The sequence below is a fragment of the Myotis daubentonii genome, chromosome 1 (assembly GCF_963259705.1).
Source record: "Myotis daubentonii chromosome 1, mMyoDau2.1, whole genome shotgun sequence".
NCBI classification, from domain to species: domain Eukaryota; kingdom Metazoa; phylum Chordata; class Mammalia; order Chiroptera; family Vespertilionidae; genus Myotis; species Myotis daubentonii.
The window spans coordinates 126493240-126511981 of NC_081840.1; the positions used below are offsets into that span (position 1 = coordinate 126493240).

The window sequence follows — 18742 nt, forward strand, 5'->3', positions numbered from 1 at the left end:
GTTGCTCCACGTATTTATGCATTCATTGGTTGATTCTTGTGTGTGCCCTGACCCGGATGGGACCTGCAACCTTGGTGCCTGGAAAGGACACTCTATGCACCGAACACCCAGCCTGAGGTTCTGAAATCCTCGGGGGCTGGGAGCGACAGACAGGACCAAGCAGAGATGGGGGTCCAGGGTCTCCGCGCTTTGGGGGGTTCACCTACTCGCAGGCGTCCTGGTAGAGTAAGCTCCCCCTTTTCCTCAGCTTGTCGGCCTCCGCTGCCATAAAGTAGGCCACGGGCGCGCCTCCCAGGCTCCGCCTCGTGCAGCAGTGGCGTAAAGACCTGCCAGGTGGTCCGGAGCGCCTCACGGCACACAGGCACACACCCTGGCTTCTGTTACATTAGTCCAGCACGAGGCGCTCAAACGGTCAGGGGAGCTTCATTTCGTGTTACTGTTGCGGCGTGTCAGGTCCGGCTCTGAATCCTCGGGTCGGAAGAACCCGCCGGGCTTCCTGGCCCTCGTGTGGCTGTGCAGGCCCTTGCACTGCCCACGGGCCTGCAGCTCACTGCCCTTGCCCGCTGCTGGGAGCTGTCAGCAGCGTCGCGGAACTGCAGCCACGGCTCAGTCTTGCACGTATGCAGGGCTTTGCAGCGGAGGGGTATGAAGGACAGCTCTGTACCCTTCGGTGGCTTCGTCCTCTCTGTTAGAGTCCCCCTGCACGGGCCAGGGCAGCGTTGTTCTCCTACACCTCTGAAGTACATTTCAACACTTTGGCCTTCTTTTGAGTCAGTGGAGATGGGCTTTTCCATGGCCACCAGACACAGCATCTGCAGGAGGCGGTTCTGCATCACGTGTAGGATGAGCCCAAATTCATCGAAGTGGCTTCCGCAGCTCTCAGTACCGAAACGCTCCTTGCAGGTAAGGGTGCTGTTGACGATGTTGTCCTGGCTCCAGATAGGGCCAAGATCCTGTTGGCAAACCTCGGCACCATGAGATTCTGGACCATCTTCTTGCCCAGGTAGCGGTTGATGCGGTAGATCTAATCCTCGCAGAATAGGGGAGAGATATGGGTGGGAAGCTGGTTGGAGTGCTTTTCGGTTCCTCCTGAAGGGCTACTCCATGATGATGCCGTTCTAGCCTGTCTGATTCATGGATGTCTGCTACATGTTCCTGGTGACGACCTCATAGATGGTGCAGGGCAAAGCCGGGTAGAAAGTTGGCCTGTGGCTCTTGGTGGTAGGTCTCCATGTGGCTGTTGAGCTGCCCTTGGGAGGCCATAATCCTAATGGCCAGCCATGTAGGATTTAGGGGAAAGAATTCCTCCAGCTTGGGTTACCTCTTCTGGGGTGGCTCTGGAGAAGGCACACTCTCAGGATGATTCTTTATGCAAACTTAATATTTGAAAATCACACAGCCATGGCAATATATTTTGGGTTCCCTATTATATTCTTTGTGACCTCAGTTCCCTAATAGATTTTGTAAAAAGTTGTTAATTTTCCTATCTCTAGCTTTTTCCTTCTTGTAATGCTGGAAGCAATGTGCATTCCTTCTTTACACCAATGAGCTGAAACAAGAAGTACTACATTTTTATCTCTCATAAGTTTCAAAGGATTTTTTTAGGTACTATCTGTTGTGTAATCAGATTATTAATGAAATTCTCAAGTATTTATGCAAATACTTATAATTATGGAAGTTGGCATTTGCAATAGTTATCTTTCTATAGTGTTCAGTTAATATTTGTAATGGAGAGCTTATGCCATTTTTCTTCTCTTAATGCCATGAAGGATTTGAGCTCAAAATTATTTCAGATATTACTGGTGTATCACGTTTAGTGTTAAATTATGTTTGACATATGAGAGAAAGCTTGCCTTTAAAAGTCTTGTGACAACAATTTAAAAAAAGAGAAGAAATATGTGTGGTGATAAAGAGAGACATTGCAGAAGTGGAAAATATAATAGGCAAGCAGGGACTGAAATTGTGAAAGTGGAGGTGGGTGCAGTTGTCAAAAGGTAAGTTTCAAATCTAGCTTGGATAGGCTAAAATGTTTGCGTTAGGAGGCCTGAACATTATTTCTTAACGAAAAGAAAAAGTAATTGAAATTAATAATTCAGGAGCGTATTTAGTGTTAGATATAATTCAAATCTCATGAATTACCTTCTTATAGGGAGGAAAAATTATTGGTAGATGCTAAATATATATTAAATGACTTTATTTTAATAAGAACTTGTAGAAAACAGGTATTTTGGGGGAGGTTCCACAAAGATTGTTTTGGACATGTATAATCTGAATAAAATTAGGCAGTTGTTAGGTGTACTATGAACTTTGAATAATATTGATTTCTTTTTATTCCAAGTTTTATTGTATCCTAGGTTAAGTGATGATTTGTCATATTATAAAATACAAAGCAAATAAAATAGTTTTCTAATTTTGCTATAGCAAGAATTTGTTTCATTTTACAGTCATGAGCTGGTATTTTACTCAAAGTTAGGAAGATTTTTTTTTTATTTGAAACCACATAAGCTATAATCTAAAATATAAAGTTCATGTCATCAGTATTTAATATTCATTCTCAAATTGTTAAATTGGTGTACTCAGAGTTAACATGTTAAACACTTGATGTGACTAGAAGTTATTGTGTATCATCTCTCTCCCATTTTATTTATTTTGAAAAATGCTAGATATGATAAATATGTTAAGTTTAACATACCATCTTATCAATTCAGTTTTAGAAAATTCTATCTCAGTTAACATTTAAAAAAAAACAAAAACACTTTTGCAAACCACGAAGATACCCCTGTTCTCTAATCACCCAGAATATCCCTTTCATTTGTGACAGACCAAAAGTACATCCCACTCTTTTAATATGTCTTAAAAGGCAAATATACTGATAAGAGGGATATTTTTGGTAAGACAACAAATATCACCAATCATTTTCCACTAGAGGGTGGAGTACTAATTTGAGAGCATGTCTTGAGTTATATAGTCAGTGTTCTTTGAGTTTTTATAGTTTACTAATATTTTAGGGAAAAATTATTCTCTTAAATGTCTACTTGTCTTTAACTAAGGATCAACTACCATAAAAACATGTTCGAAAATCTGTTATATCAAGTCAAATGACAGCTACTGACTTTGCCATTTTCTACTCACTTCTGACAGATATTTGATGGCAAGGGATTTCATGCTGGGGTTTAATGAAGGGGAAGTTATATGACAGTAAATGTAAGGAAGATAATGTAGGAGTATTTGGAAATATGCCAGTAGTATATACTGCATCTGAAGTATACATGGATCTGTAATGAGTTGGGAGAGAACTAGTTTGCTAGGGTTGCCATACGAAACATCACAGAATGGGTTGTTTAAGGAAAAGAAATCTATTTCTAACAGTTCTGGAGATATACAGGCCAGAACAGGTATAAGCAGTGTTGGTTTCTTCAGAGGTCTCTCCATTTTTGTAGATGGCTGTCTTCTCCCTGTGTCTTCATATGTTCCCACTGTGTCTTTGTGTCCTAATCTCTTGCAGTGACACTAGTTATATAGATTAGGGGCTACCCTAATGACCTCATTATGACTTAATTACCTGTTGAAAGACCTATCTCTGAATACAATCACATCTGAGGTACTTGGGTTTAGGACTCCAACAGAGAAAATTTGGGGAGATGTAATTTAGCCCATAACATGGAAATATAGGGGGTATCTAGAAAATATGTATAGATCTATTACTATTTTAGAATGATTATTACAAAGTGACTATTATTTATTTGTAGGACATATAGGTATGGTATAAAATTTAATTTGCAAACATAAAGTTGTACTATAAAATACATTTATTTACTTATACAGACATTTCTACAATGCATATGTTCATAAAAATAGGTCTGAAAATGAATATTCATCTATATCACTGGCAAGAAAGCATTCTTTATGGATGAGACTACATGTGTTTTTCAAATAGTACAGCACAAGTTGTCTCATATCCTGTATACTTTAAATGCAATGTCAAGTCTGGCATTTCAAATTTTTCTCACTTAGCATTTGGTATAAACAACCTTACTTAATAGTAGGTTTAGAAGTAATCCATGTAGTGAAAACAGCAAGAGTCTGATGATCTTACTTAGTAGTTGTGTAACTTTAGATCATAAATGAACTTCTCAGAGCCCTAGTTTAATTATCCCTAAATTAGGAATAGTTACATAACCCTTGTAAACATCTAGTTATGATTTCTCAAGTGTGCCAAGGAAGCTTGCATAGGCAGAGTGCGCTCACGCCATTGCATCTGCCACTGCACTGAGATAAATCTCCTGAGCTCTTCCCACAAAATTACACTGTTTGGACTAGTTTTATTAATTGACAGGCTGAGCTTAGGTACTTTGGTTAATTTATACTTGGTATACCTTCTCTAGTGTAAGGTTAAAATGGTTGTCTTGCCCAACTGGGTGTGGCTCAGTGGTTGAGGGCTGACCTATGAACCAGGAGGTCATGGTCAGGCCCGGTCAGGGCACATGCCTGCGTTGCAGGCTTGATCCCCAGTGCAGGTGGCAGCCAATTGATAACTCCTTCTCATCATTGATGTTTCTATCTCTCTCTCCCCCTCCCTTCCTTTCTCTGAAGTTAATAAAAGTGTATATTAAAAAATGGTTTTCTTTAGTTTAGGGAAAAATCCAAAAACATTAATCCTTCAAGCAAACACCCTTTTAGTACCTATAATAGGACAGTCAGTCCCTATGTTCTACTAGGCACAGATTGAAATTTTATCAAGAACCAATCCCTGAACATAAAGAATTCGAAATGCCTAATCTCATAGAGAGAAATAAGGACAATTGATCTTTATTGAGTATAGTAGGAGCATTTGCAAGCCACACTGGTGGCACATAGTAAGGAGCTCTAATACTGATCTCAGGATTCAAAGATGGTAAAAGAATCTTGAACTGAGGTGTGAAGGATGAATAAAGATTCACCAAGCACATATGCAGTAAGGTAATTTCAGCTAGTTTATAGTCTGATGTTCACAATATATACTGTGCAAGTATATATTTTGAGGTAGTAAGGGAATAGAGTTGATGGGACTCAGAATGATAAAGTACGTAATCTGGATACCTGAGGTAAACATTTAAATATTTTATGCAGGAAAAAAAAATCTTTTACTATTTACATTGACCATCCCGGCAGAAGATTGGGCATGGATGGTAGTGGAGATGTATGGCAGTGAAACAGGAGGGATTAGTGAGAAGGCATTTCTAGCAGTGAGCTATTACTGATTATATATTAGATTAGATTAGATTGGTCAAGATTGAATTAACAAATAATTTTAATGTTGGAGTCTCACTTTAAAAAAGCTGGAATTTGAAGATGTATGCTACATATATGAAATTAGGTAATTAAAAATAGCTAATAAAGGGAGATTTAGTTTGTAGCAGAATGCCATTTTTAGGACATTCTCATAAAAAACACTTCTAGTGAAGTTACATGATAGCAAAAGTGAGTTCTTCCAAAAGATTCTGTTCATAGAAACAATTATATTCATATTTCTCGTTCTTCTCAAAGCCCTAAGAATGATCAAGATACCCCCCATTCCACATAGCCGGGAGAAACCTTTCCCTGCATTTTCTCTCAGTTCCATTTATCAGTGGAGAAGAGTCCCATCCTGGATAGAGTCAACCTAACTTAGTTCACTTTTATATGCAGAGAGAATGAGAGCTAGAAATTGATTGTAAATTTACAGGAGAATTTGCCTTACAGGCAACATCTAGAGTATTTGTTCTGGACTGAGCGTGAGTTATGAGATGTCAATAAATTCCCAGTTCTCAACTATCCTATCTAATAAAAGAGAAAAATGGTAATTGGCGTAAGACGATACCCTTTTCATTGGCTACTCAGGGCTATATGCAAATTAACTGCCAACTAAGATTGGCAGTTAACTGCCAACAAGATGGCGGTTAATTTGCATATGTAGGCACAATGCAGGGAGGCAAAAGGGAGAGCAGGAAGAAGCCCCCTGCCTCTGACAGTGATCGGAAAACCCAGGGGGGAGCTAAGATCTGGGGGGCAGGGCAAAGACGGCCTTGGGGCCGCCTTTGCCCTGCCCCCCAGCCATGATCAAAGAATCAGGTGCCTTTGCTGCCCTGGCCAGTGATAGCAGGAAGTAGGGGTGGAGCCAGCGATGGGAGCTGGGCACGGTCGAAGCTGGCAGTCCCAGGAGCTAGGGGTCCCTTGCCTGGGCCTAAAGCGGAGCCCACGATCGCGGGGCCGCTGCAGCTGCGGGTCCCTGCTGCCCGGGCCGGACGCCTAGGCCAGAGGTGTTAGGCCTGAGCAGGGGTGGAGCCTGCAACCACGGGGAGCTGGGGGTCCCCTGTCCAGGCCTGACACCTCTGCCGGAGGCCTCAGGCCTGGTCAAGGGGCCGATCCGGTGATTGGTGATCGGAGGGTGATGAGGGTCAACTCCTCTGGCCGAGGCATCAGGCCTGGGCAGGGGGCGGAGCCGGGTTTGGGGGGATATGATGGTCCCCTTGCCCAGGCCTGAAGCCTGGGTCAGAGGCGTCAGGCTTGGGCGGGGGCTGGAGCAAGCGATCAGGGGGAGATGGGGGTCCCCTGTCCAAGCCTGACACCTCTGGCGGAGGTGTCAGGCCTGGGCAAGGGGCCGATCAGGCCATCGGAGGGTGATGGGGGTCTACGCCTGAGGGCTCCCAGTATGTGAGAGGGGGCAGGCTGGGCTGAGGAACACTCCCCCCCACACACACACACACCCAGTGCACGAATTTCGTGCACCGGGCCCCTAGTCTTTTATAATATAAAGGTAAAGGTGATTCCTAATTATATATCTATATCTATCTCTTTATCTATCTCTCATCTATCTATTTAAAATTAAATGCCTGTGTATTGGTATATAGTTTTAATTTCCTGTGTATTATGATGTTTTGACACCTTAGAAAATCCTCTCTGGTAGAAGAGAGACTGACTACCCCTCTCAGGACTAGCTAATTCTTAGAGCTAGGAAAGGGTCCAGAGGGGAAGATTGCTCTTGTTATGCAAACTAAGCAATCCAGGGTCCTACTTACCAGGTCCATCTGGCCCCTGCACTCCAGGAGGCAATATTTATCTGCCTAATCACCCCAGGGCTAGTGCCAGACAACTAGGGACCACCCCTATATAGCGCCAAGCCTGCCAAAATGAAATTATCAAAACTTTGCCATTTCCAAACTGTTCATCTGCTCTGCCTCTCCTTTCCTACAGAAACCCCAATAAAGGCTCTGGTCTAATGCTTTCTCCTGACGCCTGTCTTCTGCCTCCTGACCACCCTGGTGTATTTCTGGTGGCCCTGTAGGACCTGTGTGTGTAATAAATTTTGTTTTCCTGGGTCTCTTTGCTCTTGAAGAAGAAAAATTTAAGAGTAACTTTGACTCTATTGGTCCCTAAAACATCGTTTTTTTCCTTTAACTCTGTTAGCATTCCTGCCAACAATCATGTCCTGATTGATACAAGAGGAACTCTTCTAATAGTTTTGCTTTCTCTAATTTATGTGAATTTGATTTCCCCTAACACAAAATTTTAATATACAACTGTTTATATCCTTTATGGTTTTTTCCACACTGGATTGTATTATAACAACTCTATATGGATGATGGGATGACCCCTGAAAAGAAGTCACAGGTCCTGGGTTCAATTTAGACTCAGTAATGCATTCACTTTGAGATTTGGGGTAAACTTACTTATAATTTCTGAATCTTTGTTTTTTTTTCATACGTATTCATTTTCTATTATTGCTTTAAGAAATTACCACAAACCTAGTAGTTTACAACAACTCACATTTATTATTTTATAGTTTTGGAGGTCATGAGTTATAAAATCTAGGTGTCGACCAGACTGCATTCCTCCTGGAAGTTCCAGGAGAAGATCTGTTTCCTTGCCTTTTGCACTAGAGGCTGCCTACATCCCCTCCCTTGTGTCCTTTTCTGCTCACTCCAACCTCTGCTTCCATCATCCCTCTAGGGCTCTGACCCTCCTGCCTCCCTCCCATGAGGACACTGTGACTATATGGGGCCCAATCAGTATCTATAACTTAATCACATCTGCAACATCCCTTTTGCTATCTAAGGTCACAGTCTCTAGGAATTAGGACTTGGGTATCTTCGTTGGGGGCAGGGGCAGTTTCTGTCTACCTCATCACCTTCTAGAATTGGGAAGATAATACCTTCCCTATTTATTTATATGGCTAAAATGAGATACTTTTGGGGAAAGCTTTATGTAACCAGTAAAGTTATTTTTTTACTATAGGAGAACTCATTCTATTGCTCACATTTCATGTATTTCTCTTTATTATGTAAAATATATTTCTGTATTCTTGTGCTATTATGTGAATTGATTTCAGTGCTATCATTCATACAACTGTTTATGGTACAGTGCATTTTCTCATAGAACTGTTTTTGTTATTCGTCAAAAACTCTGTTAAGAACATATTGATAACGGATGCTTATAAATCACAAAATATAACATGCAGTATTGCTATAGACTTCTTTAAAACAAAGTGTTGATGCAGTGTCTGAATTCAGAGAAAAGATTGTCTTTTATTTTTTTTCCAGAGAAACTAGTCATTAGCTGGCTCTACAATATTATTCTGTTCATTTTTTCATAACTACATCAGCAACCCATGCACTGAAAATATGTGGACAAGCCTAAAGTGGCATAAATTCTATTTTCGAGAGCAGGGATGCTTGTCTGTTTGATGTACATATACACTTTTCTAACTGTCTGATAGCGATTCAAACCAATCTGTTTAGATGGCATTGTGCCTGTTTCCAGTTGTTTGTGTTTAAGTTCAAAGAAACACATATAAGGCGAGTGTGATATTTTCATTGATTTGAGTTCACATTCCTATTTGAGTCAGTATTCTGAAACATTGGTATTAGCTATCTATACAATCATGAAATTAATGTCATTTTTGTTAGATTCCTACACAGTGCTTCTAAATACTAAATGGTGTCAAAGAGAGATTCAATTGGAGATTATATATATACTAGGGGCCTGGTGCACGCAATTCGTGCACTGGGTGTGTGTGTGGGGGAGTGTCCCTCAGCCCAGCCTGCCCCCTCTCACATACTGGGAGCCCTCAGGCGTTGACCCCCATCACCCTCCAATCGCAGGATCGGCCCCTTGCCCAGGCCTGACGCCTCCGCCAGAGGTGTCAGGCTTGGACAGAGGACCCCCATCTCCCCCCGATCACTGGCTCTGGCCCCCGCCCAGGCCTGAGGCCTCTGGCCCAGGAATCATGCCTGGGCAGGGGACCCCCATCTCCCTCTGATCGCTTGCTCCACCCCCCCGCCCAAGCCTGACGCCTGTGACCCAGGCGACAGGCCTGGGCAAGGGGACCATCATATCCCCCCAATCCCCGGCTCCGCCCCCTGCCCAGGCCTGATGCCTCGGCCAGAGGAGTTGACCCTCATCACCCTCCGATCGCTGATCACTGGATCGGCCCCTTGCCCAGGTGGAATAGGGTCTGGGTTGGGGGCGTGAGTGCAGGCGGATGCCGCAGCCGCCCCGCCAGCCCGCGTCCAGGTCTGCCGGCGGAATCGGGTCCGGGTAGGTGGCGTGAGTGCGGGCGGATGCCACAGCCGGCCCGCGTCCGGGTGTGCCGGTAGGATCGGGTCCCAGGCGACCGCCAGCACTCACACCCCCAACCCGCTCTCTGATGGCGCTGTACCATCCTGCCTGCAGTATGCAAATTAGCCGCCATCTTTGTTGGCGGTTAATTGCCATCTTAGTTGGCAGTTAATTTGCATATCGCCGTGATTAGCCAATGGGAAGGGTAGCAGTCGTACACCAATTACCATGTTTCTCTATTATTAGTGTAGATGTATATATGTATATATGTGTAGATATATATATATATATATATGTATATATATATATATATATATATATTTCCCAAACTATATACATTTATTTTTGTTCTAAGTTTATTTTATAAATCAACATGCAGTAAAACTGAGAATTTTATTGGTGCACAGTTCAGTGAATTTTAACACATCTATAGATTGGTGTAACCCCCATTACAAAGAGACTATACCTGCTACCCTTTTATGTCTACTCCAAGTTTGTATTTCCTGCTGATGGGAATTCAAAATGGATAGCCGTTTGGTGGCACTTTGTAATGATGCACATACACTTCACAGATGTCCAAGGGTGCCACTGCCAGGTATTTACTCTAGAGCAGTGGTTCTCAACCTTCTGGCCCTTTAAATACAGTTCCTCATGTTGTGACACAACCATAAAATTATTTTCGTTGCTACTTCATAACTGTAATGTTGCTACCGTTATGAATCGTAGTGTAAATATCTAATGTGCAGGATGGTCATAGGCGACCCCTGTGAAAGGGTCTTTCGACCGCCAAAGGGGTCATGACCCACAGGTTGAGAACCGCTGCTCTAGAGAAATAAAAACTTCTATTCCTATGAAATGATTATAGCAACATTATAAATTATTGTCCCAAACTTGAAAAAAGGTATTATTTGACGAGGGAAGAGATAAACATATGTTGGTATATCCACAGAATGGAATGCAATTCAGAAATAAAAAGGATTTGAATTAAGTTTAAAACAGTGATGTGTTTCATAACTTAATCTAGCACAGTGGTTGTCCATGTGTCTCGGGGGAATTTCAATACTTTTTTTCAGTGACTTTACAAAACTCTTTTTATAGTGATATTAAAATGTTATTTGTCATTTTCATTGTGTTAACATTTTCACTGATATTGCAAAAGCAATGGTGCCTTAGCACAAATCAAGGTGGTAGTAACAAAAATACTAATAGACACTGTATTTATGACCACTTCACACTCACATTCATTAAAAAGAAAAACTTTCTTGCCCTAGCCAGTTTGGCTCAGTGGATGGGGTGTTGGCTGGGGACTGGAGGGTCCCACGTTTGATTCCTGTCAAGGGCACATGCCTGGGTTGCAGGCTCAATCTCCAGTAGTGGGTATGCAGGAGGCAGCTGATCAATGATTCTCTCTCATCATTGATTTTTCTGTCTCTCTCTCCTTTTCACTTCCTCTTTGGAATCAATAAAAATATATTTTTTTAAAAAACCTTTTTTTCCCTTATGAATGTCTTTGATTGTAGCAGCCATAAGAATATGCATCTCAGATCCTAACTACAAGGCCCCAGTGGTTGAGCTCTGAAATCCTTTGGCTGCTCCTAGCTAATGAATAATGGCTGAAGGCAGCATGGATACTAAAGCAAGCTTGCTCCTGAGAGAGTGGGTCTCCTCCATCAGGAAACTATGGTTGGAGGGTTTACCAGTGACCTTGACAAACATTCTGTAGAACTGAACTGGAGTCTAAATAGATTTTCTGCCAACTGTTTTTCCTTGTCGCTCTCCGTCACTCAAGGTCAGACCTGTACTGTGGCTCACTTCCTATTTTCTTTTATAGCTATTCCTCCCAATAAACTTATTGCAAGTTCAGTTCATCTCGATGTCTTCTTCTCTGAACCAACATAGTGATGAAGGAATAAAAGGTTATTCCTTTTATTAAATATTGACCATTGAGTACACATTGCTTTTCTATTCTGTATGGAGAGAATGGAAGCATATATAAAGTAGTTCTACTACACACAACAGTATAATTGTATCTCAGTAATAAATGTATGATTTATAACTATGAGTCAAATCACTTACATTTTAGAATGTTATTATTGCTTTCAAAAATTACTGACAAAATAAAGATGGTCATCCATGTTTTGTACTTTGCTAGACATTTTCTCAGAAATATATAAAGTTAGCCTATTACTTCAAGAACAACAGTTGGCAGTATTTGGTGGCAATTATAAGATTCAAATTTATAAATGAAAATTAGAATTTTTTAAAAGGCTTGTGTCTACCACCATGGGCTCCACAGTTTCTCAAGCCTTAAAGAATATTGTCTTCTTTTCTAAAGCCATTGTCAGTTATTGGAAAGCCTACAAATTGGGAGTAGTTGTCTATAAAGGACTTGTTGGGGGTGTTAGAGCATTTTATATTTTCATTAGATGGGTGATTATACTACTGTGTGCATATGTGTATATTCACAGAACAGCATGTTAAAAAGAGTGACTTAATATGTAAATTAAACTTTAATAAATCTGACTTCAAAAAGCTTCATATATATATATAATCTTGCTCAGAATCATCCCAAACTTGGACTATAGTTCCTTCACTGTTCCTAAAGTCTGCATCCCTTTTATCAAGTTGATTTACTGAGTGACATTTCTCAAACAGTGTCATCTACTCTATTACAGAGGGTGACCTGAATTTATTGTAGTCATTGTCAGTGACTTCTCACACACACCTTTAGTATTCTTTAGTATTAAGCAAATGTTGAACAACTATTAAAAGCCATGTGATGAAATATAAAGACAAAAATCAAATAGTGACACCCTCTTCCCTCAAATAGTTTGGGTTTCCGTATGAGGCATACAGGTAAACAGTAAATTATAATACATGGTGAAACCATTGATGGTAAAGTTGTGGCAAAAGTGTTTAAGGTGCTATAGGAATCTAAAAAAAGAGGGTGGGGGTGAGGTGTGGCAAGAAAGATGAGCCCTAAACTATATCTTAAAGTATAAATACTGTTGGTCATTATATAGACACACCATTGTCTATAATCCCCATGCCTATGATCAATACACTAATATGTGGCTCTTGTAAACTGAAAGAACAAATTGCTTGTTTGCTCCCCAATCTGGAGACTATGTCTCAGATAGTTGCCTCTACAAACTATATTATTTGTCTTCTTCCTGCCTTTTCTATTAGCTTTTTATAACCTGTCAATATCTTTAATTAATATAACTATTTTAGAGACCTGCTCATCTCCTTAAATAAATGCATGGATCTCATTAGCATACAAAAACTTATATTCACTTACTTGAACTCATTTTTCTTTTTGTCTTGATCACTTAGAGGTTCCTTCTCGTGTAATATGGGTCTGTAAGAATGAGTTGGTCTGGTTTGGGACATGAGTACTGCAAAAAATTTTGTTGTCACTATTTTGTCAAGTTCATTCAAACAATATTTTTTTCATTTTCTTTAGAGAAAAATCTCATTTTATTTCTTCAACCTTCATTTTTGATATTGTGTTGTATGTTAGACCATTGTAAAGTTCAAGTACTACATAGTTCCTGTCTTCAAATAATGTACAGTTTAGTAGAGGAAACAGACGTGAAAACAATACATGTTAATACAATGACGTATTCTAGTAATTATAATGGACCACGCGCACACAGGTTGGGGTAGAACAAACAACTTTAAGGACTTCAGGGAGACCATAGAAACTTATATTTGACCCATACCCTAAGACAGCAGTTCTCAACCTGTGGGTTGCGACCCCTTTGGGGTTGAACGACCCTTTCATAGTGGTCGCCTAAGACCATCAGAAAACACATATTGAATATATGATTACATATTGTTTTTGTGATTAATCACTATGCTTTAATGATGTTCAATTTGTAACAATGAAAATATATCCTGCATGTCAGATATTTACATTATGATTCATAACAGTAGCAAAATTATAGTTATGAAGTAGCAATGAAAATAATTTTATGGTTGGGGTCACCACAACATGAGGAACTATATTAAAGGGTTGCGGCATTAGGAAGGTTGAGAACCACTGCCCTAAGAGATATAGAGATGATTTGAGTTGAACAAAGGAAGACCTAAATTTTGCAGAGAAGCTGTACAAAAGTACCTGTGCACACAAGAGAGAAAGACAGTGTGAAGAAGGGTTGGAGAAAGAGGGAGGAAGAAAGAGAGAGATGGCATGGGAGAAGGAGGCAGAAATAGACCAGGAGGTAGGAAGGGGGTGTAGAAAGTGGGGAGAGAATGGGAAGGGGGGGGAGAGAGAGAGAGAGAGAGAGAGAGAGAGAGAGAGAGAGAGAGAGAGAGAGAGAATGCCAGAAAGTGACAGAATATAATAGACCTTTAATTCCGTTTTAAGGTATTTGGTCTTTATATTTAATCCTATAGTATAAAACCCAATTTTAAACATGGGAATAAAAGAAGAAACTTTGGCCCTGACTGTTTTGGCTCAATGGATAGAATGTCGTCCTGCGGACTGAAGGATCCCACATTCCATTCCGGTCATGGGCAGGTACCTTCATTGCGGGCACATAACCAGTAGGGAGTGTGCAGGAGGCAGCTGATCAATGTTTCTCTTTCATTGATGTTTCTAACTCTCTATCCCTCTCCTTTCCTCTCTGTAAAATATCAATAAAACATCTTAAAAAATAAATAAATAAAAGAATAAACTTTGTATTTTCAAATGTGTTTCCAACAGTAATGTGCTTTATGAATCGATGAAGTAACCTTTATGACTGAAAGCTAAAAATCCTATTTTCCAATAGTAAAATTATGTCATTTAATTCAGTCAATACTAATGAGAATTTAAAAGTGAGTTTTTAGAGTGAAATTGATTCTCAAATAGTCTAAGAATTGTAATTTTCCTATTTTGAAAGCTGGGGGGTGGTGCTTTTGCCTGGAGGTATCAATTTGGTAATTTACTTCACTGAATAAATGGTGATGTTGCTAACCGAAACTAAAAGTATTTTTTATTTCTTACATGAGGTACTTACTGACTTTTTAAGTTCCAAAATCTGTCTTCTCTTCACAATCTAGTTCTTTATGCAATTGCCCTTGATGTCCTCATACTGTTTGCATTATATGTAATGTCCTTCCATGAGTTTGAACTGTAAAAATATTGAACATACTTATTAACAGACATCTGAAAGATGGTTTATTTAATTTCAAAGTGTCATTATTTTTGAAATGTATCTTTGTTGTTGAAAGTATTATAGATGTCCCCCTTTCCCCCTATGGACCCCCTCCATTCCTCCAGGCCTTCACTGCACTATTGTCTGTGTCCATGGGTTAGCATATATGCCTATACATTCTTTGGTTAATCTCTGCCTGCTCCCCCTCCCTTTCCCTCTGGCTGTTGCATGCTTCAATATCTCTGGTTCTATTTTGTTCATCAGCTTATTTTCTTCATTAGAGTCCACATACAAGTGAGATCATGTGATACTTCTCTTTCTCTGTCTGGCTTATTTCACTTAGCTTAATATTCTCCAGATCTCTCCATGCTGTTCAAAGGGGTAAAAGTTCCTTATTTTTCCACAGCTACATAGCATTCCAGTGTGTGTGTGTGTGTGTGTGTGTGTGTGTGTGTGTATTCATAGTTTGTTTTGTTTAATCCATTCTTCTACTGATGGCAACTTTGGCTGTTTCCAGATCTTAGCTATTATAAATAAAGCTGCTATGAACATAGGGGTGCATGTGTTCCTTCTGATTGGTGTTTCAGGCTTTTTAAGATATAGTCCTAGAAGTGGGATCACGGTGTCAAATGGAAGTTCCATTTTTTTATTTTTTAAGGAAACTCCACACTGTTTTCCACAGGGGTTGTAGCAGTCTGCTTCCCACCAATGGTGTACATTCTTGCCAGCATGTGTTGTTTGTTACAAAAGTGTCATTATTAATTTTCAAAAACCTTAGTTCATTTGGAAAAATTAGAGCATATGGAATTCTTTATATTTTAAAATCCAAAGACACATTATTCAATAGACATTTATAGACTTTCCCAGAAGCCTAGAAATAATGTGATACTTAATTGATTGTATCCAGAATTCAGGTAACTATTATTAAATGTATAGATGCCTAGGATGAAATAATTATACATACAGGATGCAGTTGTATCCTTTCACTTCACTGAAGTGATTCATGGGCATTGACCATTTTCCTGAAAATTGATTTCAAAGAGGAAGAGAGAGGGAGAGATATATAGAAACATTAATGATTAGAGAGCTGCCTCCTACACACTCCCTAACTGGGGATCAAGCCCTCAACCTGTGTATGTGCCCTCACCTGGAATTGAACTGGTTCATAGATCAATGATCAACCACTGAGAAACACTAGCTGGGCCATTTTTCTCAATTTTCAAAGACCACTCCTGCCAATGAATAATTTTTAAAATTACTTTTGGATAACTCTGGAGATAATTTACTAGGGACCACCCATTGTTTTTTATCTTGTGGAATAATTTCTTTCTCAATAAATATATGTTATGGTTGACAATATATATATTATATGTGTATAATTAAATATTTATATGGCTGGGCAAAAGTATGCTTATAGTTGTTCATATAGAAAATAATACAATAATTAGTAAATAATAATATATTCCGTGTTTTACTTACAACTGCAGCCTACTTTTGCCCCATCCTGTATGTATGCATAGACATACAAATATATATATTTGGATACTTGCTTCATTCTCACTGAAATCTATCAGAATATCAAATAGCATGGGACTTGATTTCTATAGTAACATTTGAAAGTGATGACGTAGTCTGTTATACCTGAAAGCAAGGAGCTATATTTTGTAACTTCTTGCATAACTAATGACAAAAATCATGGTAATTCTTAATAGAAACTTGTTGAATGTTGTTATTTGAATGGTAACTGATTTTCATATATTTCACCTAGTTATAGGAATAGAAAGAATATTCATCATCTCTGTTTAATAGATCAAATAATTTGGCTCATATGATATGAATTGGGTTCTGTACTGCTACTTCCTGGGTTCCCATTATTGATATTAGATAATCAGTTTTCTGAATCTATTAAGTTTCTGCCCTTCATTAAAAAAGAGACCTTGAAGTACATAGTCAAGACAAGAAGCTATATAGATTTGTCAGTGAGCATAAAGTGTAACCCCAAATCATCATCCAGTTATGCAGAAGAAATATGCGCTAATGTAGCTAATTTAAATGATCACCAGGGATGCAGGCTTTGAAGTTTTAGATAATTTGCTGACTTCACATTTTTAATTGCATAGTTATGGACCATGAAATTAATTACTTTGTAATCCTTATTTTATGATAATACAAATGTGTGCATACTGACCTTTATTCAAACTATAGTTAAAACTTCTATAAGCTACCTCATTAACAAGAATGCTTAGTAATGAAGCCTCAGATGATATGAAATATCTCATTATTTCAAAAATTGTCTCTATAATTATGGCTCATTTGTTTACTTCAACATTATTATTAAGGTCTAGGAATCCAGATATATTGAGTTAGGATCCTTCCTTCTCCACTGATTAGTAAACATTGAATTTGCCTGTGGCTGGTTATGTACATTAGAGATTTACTTTTCCCATAGTTCATTTAGAATTCATTTCTAGAAATATTTACGTATCTATAATGTTTGAAATATTATAGAAGCTAAACCACAGGAAGAAGAACGTGTTTCCTTTCCTTTATAATTCACATACCTATTGGAAATGTGAGGCAGTAAATCAGAGCTTTCATTTGTACTGAACTTAAAGAGTTAGTATTAATAATGACAGTGAACTAGGAATATCATATTTTATGATATCTTGTCCCCTTTATAAAAGTTGGTTATATCTAGTATAGACATTCATGTTTGTTATACTTATGTACTATCAGGTAATTGTTTCTTCCAGACTTACTATATGTTCTCAGCCTACAATCATTCAAAGAATTGTGAGAATTAATTTAGTTAATCTATTGAAAGTTCTGTGGACTTGCCACAGGGTTTCAAATTTGAATTGCATTTTGAAGTGGTATCTGTCACAGTTTCACTTATTATATGAAAATGTAGTAATGTGAATGATCAGCTTCAGAATAGTGATGTGATAAATATACACTTTTAAAAGTGATGTTTCACTGTAATATGTATTCCCCTTTATATTTTCTTCAATACAATTAATTAAGGAAATACCACCAGGCCATTTAAATACTTTATTTGTATATGTGTATAGAGCTTATTGGTCAATTTATCATAGTTGCAGGAAGATATTTTTAAAGACTAAGAGACAAATGAAGAAAAGAAATTCTCATTCTTTATAATAATTTTTAGTTTTTGTAAAGGCCAAGTCTCACCCATGGAAAAGAGTGTGATGACGAGAACAATTTTAAAGTGATATTTAATACCTATTTATGTTGCATTTAATAAACCAGAAAAGGTGAAAATAGTTAAATATGATAACATGAACTTCAATTTTTAAGAAAATATTTTTATTGACTTCAGAGAGACAGGCAGAGGGAGAGAGAGAGAAAAACATCGATGGAGAGAGAGAATCATTGATTGGCTGCTTCCTGCACACCCCTTACCGGGCATCGAGCCCATAACCCGGGAATGTGCCCTGACAGGGAACTGAACTGTGACATTCATAGGTTGACGCTTAACGACTGAGCCATGCCATCCGGGCTGAATTTTAATTTTTAGTACCCTTGTTTACCATATATTACAATGTGATCATGTTTCATTAGCTTGATGGTGTTCATTTTTTTTTTTCACATTTTAGTATGTCTGAATCTGAATATGGTGATCACATGTGAAAAAAATCTTATTTTTTCTAAATGGTACATAAAATAATAATGCATGTAACAATCAATGGAATCGTAGTTGCAATAAAATATGATGTTATCTCTAGTCCATTCAGAAATAATTGCTGAAATAAATAATATGCATAAAAACGTATAGCCATGATGGAGTCACTGTGTCCTGATGTTTTAACTAATTATAAGATAAGATAAAACATATGTGAATGGCCAATGAGGAAAAAGAGGGGACATCTGTAATACTTTCAACAATAAAAATGAATTTTAAAAAGATAAAAGGTATTAATCAATAGGTTTTTAGAAGTTGTAAAATAAACAGCACATAACAGTGAATCATTAAACAAGAGAAAGAAATGAAGTGATACTTA

The 18742-nt window shown here is 38.8% G+C and overlaps 1 pseudogene; it reads right to left on the reverse strand.

Moving 5' to 3' along the window:
• Positions 1 to 385: 385 nt before the first annotated feature.
• Positions 386 to 7046, reverse strand: LOC132233805 (glucose-6-phosphate 1-dehydrogenase-like; annotated as a pseudogene).
• Positions 7047 to 18742: the final 11696 nt, after the last annotated feature.